Source organism: Gorilla gorilla, chromosome 8 (assembly GCF_029281585.2).
Source record: "Gorilla gorilla gorilla isolate KB3781 chromosome 8, NHGRI_mGorGor1-v2.1_pri, whole genome shotgun sequence".
NCBI classification, from domain to species: domain Eukaryota; kingdom Metazoa; phylum Chordata; class Mammalia; order Primates; family Hominidae; genus Gorilla; species Gorilla gorilla.
The window spans coordinates 65,161,956-65,166,776 of record NC_073232.2 but is presented as its reverse complement, the minus strand read 5'-3'; the positions used below and the strand labels follow the sequence as shown (position 1 = coordinate 65,166,776).

General features: G+C 42.1%; 1 pseudogene; it reads right to left on the bottom strand.

The window, feature by feature from the left end:
* Positions 1 to 924: 924 nt before the first annotated feature.
* LOC101143404 (protein SHQ1 homolog) lies at positions 925 to 4,166 on the bottom strand (annotated as a pseudogene).
* Between the last annotated feature and the right edge of the window lie 655 nt (positions 4,167 to 4,821).

Below are 4,821 nucleotides of genomic sequence, written 5' to 3'. Positions count from 1 at the left end.
GCCCTTTAAACTCTTCTGGCCAACCCGGGTTCCAAACCAAGGCTAACCAAAAAAGCTAGTCGAAGACAACAAAGGTCATTCCAAGTATTGGCCCCGAGGCTTAGATCTGATAATACTCAACATTCTGTGCTCATTCCTGTGTACCTGGCTAGGATTCCTGGCTTCAATAACTGCTTGGCTTCTATTCATTGACAAAAAACTTGGAATTTATTTGAAGATACCAGGGTAGATCAGGGATGCAGCTGAGCCTCGGGATGAGATGGAAACCAGGAACTGGAGTATTGAAAGGAACCCAGAAAGTCTGCCTCTGTCTCCTCTGCATTTCTATTTATTCTCTCCCTGTGCTTTCTGGCTTTTTTCCTTCAGTTCCATGAAACGACCACTTGAGAGCTCCCAAGTTTTTAATCTCTTCCAGAGAGTAACAAGAACAACCCTACCTATATTCATTAACCCTCTTGTCTAGTTGAATCCTATTTCCCCAGATTCCCACTGGCCACTTAATCTTACTAATATTTCAAGGTCCATCTCCAATTTCACCTTTTTTTGTATACAAATGTTCATAACAGCTTTATTTATAACAGCCCCAAACTGGAAACAACCCAAGTGTTCGTCGGTAGGTCAATGGACAAATCTGTTCAATGAAGTGGTACTCAGCAATGAAAAACACAAAAACAAAAACTCTTGACAAATGCTACCACATGGATGGATCTCAAAATAATTATACTGAGTAAAATAAGGCTGACCAAAAAACGGATACATATTGTATGATTCAATTTACATAGAATTCTAGGATATGCAAACTAATAATGGGGCAAAAGGGCACTTGGGGATGATGGGTCCGATTTTCACCTTGATCGCAGTGATAGTTTTACGCAGGGTATACATATGCCAACACACTGTACACTTTAGATATGTGCAGTTTATCAGCGGTCAAGTATACCTCAGTAAAGCTAAAATAAAAATATTAATGGGCTCCACATTCTGGAGACACTGGCAGTAGAACTATTATTTTCAGCTTGAAATATTAGCTACACTTTGGTAAAAATACTCTTGAATTTTATCTTCACAGTTGTAGCAAGGAAACCAAAAGGTATAAATATTCACTGATTGAAAAACAATGTCATAAAGTCATCCCAGTATCTGTGAGGAGTTGGTTCCAGGACCCCTGAGGACACCAAAATCCTCAGATGCTCAAGTCCCTGATAAAAAAATAAAAGGTACAGTATTTGCATATAACCTACCCATATCCTCCTGTAGACTTTAAATCATCACAAGATTACTTATATTACCCAATACAATGTAAATGCTGTGGGAATAGTTATACTGTATTATTTAGAGAATAATAAGAAAAACAGTCTGTACATGTTTGGTACAGATGCAGTTTTTTCTTAAAAATTGTTGATCAGCAGTTGGTTGAATCCACAGATGTGGAACCCACAAATACAGCAGGCTGACTGTATATACTAAGAAAAATTACAAAGTGAAAATGAGGAATTCTCATTCTGTAAATGAAACCAAATCTAACACATTTCTCAACAATGAATAAAACCACTTAAGAGTCAAATATTTGGTGTCTGACAGCCATCTCTCTCCTGCATGTTGCTGTGGTCTACAGCAGTGGTGCCCTCGGGTTCAAAAACCTGAACGGTGGTCTTCAGTTGTTCCCCAAGCTCCTCTATCAGAGGCCCAGACACTCCAAGAGGCCGGGAAGAGGCAAGTGGCTTTCCCTGACTGGCATCAGACTCCTGGATGGCTGTGTTTCTGCATACTCCACCATCAACAATCAGAAGGGCACTGCTTTCTTCAAGAAGGGGACCTTGCAAAGAACTGTCTCAGATGGACTATCTTTGAGTTCATCTTGTTCTGAATGCGAGTCTGAGTCTTCGTTTCCAGATGACACAGTGCTGTCTGAGTCCTCTGAATCACCTGCCTCAGAGCTGCAGCAAAGTTTCTGCTGCCCAGAAACTGAATGGGCTGCTTGTAATGCAGATTCTTCCTCCTGGACAAGAAGTGCTGCTGCTTCTAGTTCTTCCAGTTCTCACCCCAACTGGGCCTTTGTAAGGGAGACTTCCTTTAAGGCTTCTGCAAGAGCTGCCAACGTTTTGGATTTGACTTTCTGAATCCACACACAGTAGTCTGAGATGTAGAGATCATTCAATATGTATGCTGGGTCGTTTTCCTGAAAAAATTTGTGAATATCCAGGAGACACTTTAAAACTGCACTTTTACCTAGTTGCAGTATCTTTATAGTCTCCCCGTAGGCCTTCATCGCCAGTTTGAAATGGCGATAGAGCGGGTAACACAATACCCTTCTTCCAAAAGACACCATGATATCATGAACATTAGTCCAAGTCTCAAACCAGCATAGTATTGGACTCAGTTTCCTGATATTCCATGCAGATTCAACGTTCTTCTGTCCTTCAGTGACACGGGTTTCTTAGCAATATGCCAGAAGGATATCAATCGAACTGTAGCACACTTGACGACAGGCTCTGTTGTCTAGCAGATAAGATTTATCGACAAATTCTTGTAGCTGATATTTCTCTTCTTCAGAAAAAGACACTAATGCAGCATGATTTTCTTGCTTCTGACTCTTTTCCAAAAAGGCCGTCGTTTTTTAATATTTGTCAGTCCACCAAGGATTATACTTCAAAATCTGTTCAACTGCCTCATCTTCCAAAAAGTCAGCTAGATAATGATCAGGATCAAACTTGGCCAGCTCAGCGGCCAGGTGCTTTTGTTTTCGTTCTGCTGCAGGGGTGAAATCTGGATCCTTAATAACATCACTCAATTCATCCTGTAACTGCTGAAACACTCCTGATCGTAAGTTTCCAAACCCATAGTAGCATGAGGATTCAAAGCACTTTCTGTTACCTCTTCATAGGGTGTCTGCTCAATTTCCCAATCAAACTCTTCATCGTGAACTACTTCCTCAGGAATTTCAGAATCACCTATTGCTTCCACAAGTGGTTTTGCTGTCCCGGATTTTCCTGGTGCCAGAAGAGCAACACATGTTCAGCCCCTCAAAATGCTGGCCAGGGGTTTCTTTGGGCAGGCGAGTGGTAAAAATTCCTTTATCTGCATCATAGGACCCTTGCTCGCTTCCATATTCTACAATTCTTCCAGGAGGGGTTAATCTGAGAAAGTACGGCTTGGCATAGTAGTCTAGGCCGACCCCTCGAAGTAGACGTTGAACTCGGAGGCCGGGGCGTAGGGCACGCGGATGGCGATGGTCAGGAAATCCGGCTCCTGGCTGAGGCTGAACGCTGGGGTCAGCATCGCGGCACCAGACGCAGGGGCCAGCGCGGCTCGCCCTCACTGCCGCGGCGGTCCCACCAAGCAACTCTCTCCAATTTTACCTTTTTAAAATAAAAGATGTTTGGGCCGGGCGCAGTGGCTCACGCTTGTAATCCCAGCACTTTGGGAAGCCGAGGCGGGTGGATCCTCACCTGAGGTCAAGAGTTCGAGATCAGCCCCGCCAACATGGCGAAACTCCGTCTCTACTAAAAATACAAACATCAGCCGGGCGTGGTGGTGGGGGCCTGTAATCCCCGCTACTCGGGAGGCTGAGGCAGGAGAATCACTTGAACCCGGGAGGCAGAGGTTGCAATGAGCCGAGATCATGCCACTGTACTCCAGCCTGGACGACAGAGTGAGACTCTGTCTCAAAAAAAAAAAAAAAAAAAAAAAAAAAAATCTGTCTTCCAGGACACAGAAGCCTCCTATACACACATTTTGGCACTTGATTATGTCTTTTACAGTTCTTTGCATGTTTCTTGCAGGTAAGTCTTGATTCTTCAATTACATATTAAATTTCTATCAAGGATATATATCTAGCTTTCATCTTTCAGAGTACCTAGCATAGGACTTGGCACCAAGTAGCCCATAGTAAACAGTTATGCAACCATAATGTATGATTTTCTTTTCCACTTTTCACTGGTATGTTTTTGTTTAAAAAGGGTAAACCACCAGGGATGGAAATGTCCTTGCTATGTTATCCTTCTTCTCTAATTAGCAACCACCCTTCACAATCTGCCACATTACATTTTAAAAGGATTTTCAAATTAGACATTTATGCCTGGGCATTAACCAGGGACTGATGAATCAGTGCCATCAGCAGAACACTGCCCTGACTGGCAGACATGGCACCATTGTCAAGACTTGTAATTTACTCCTGGCTTTTCAAATAGTCAGTGTGTAACTCCAGGCAAGGTTTAATTATCTCCTGTTAAAATGGGAATAATATAACCCACCCCCACTTTGCTTCCCATGGGTATCATGAGAATTAATTAGTTATTGAATAAGAATATATGTCTATAAAATATTTTATAGTTCATTAGAGGTAAACATAAATGCAAACGTAAGATATTGTTCAATGTATTATGAATGTTCATTGTTGCTGTATTTAGTACAAAGTACATGTATTATATCAACAGTGGTAGTACACAAAATAATGAATACATGTTGGGTCAGCACCTCCTCCAATTACCACTTGCAAATAAGTCCTGGATGGCCAGAACTAATTGGAAGGTTGAGACAAAAATTACATCTCGCACACTAAAGAAGGGGAGATTGATATAGTGCGCTCACCTAAATTTCGTAGTGCCTGCATGAACTCTTCAAAAGCTTCAAATCTAGGCTAGGCTACAGGAAGAACAGCAGCAACTGAAGACTGGCACCTTTTCTGGAACCTCAGCAGCACCTTCCTTGTTTCGTAAGATTTCGAAGAAGCATATCAAAATTCTTCCACCCATTCCTTCACAGTATATTAGGAGAAAACATCTATCCTCCGTTGACACCTGGAAGAATGAGATTCCAACT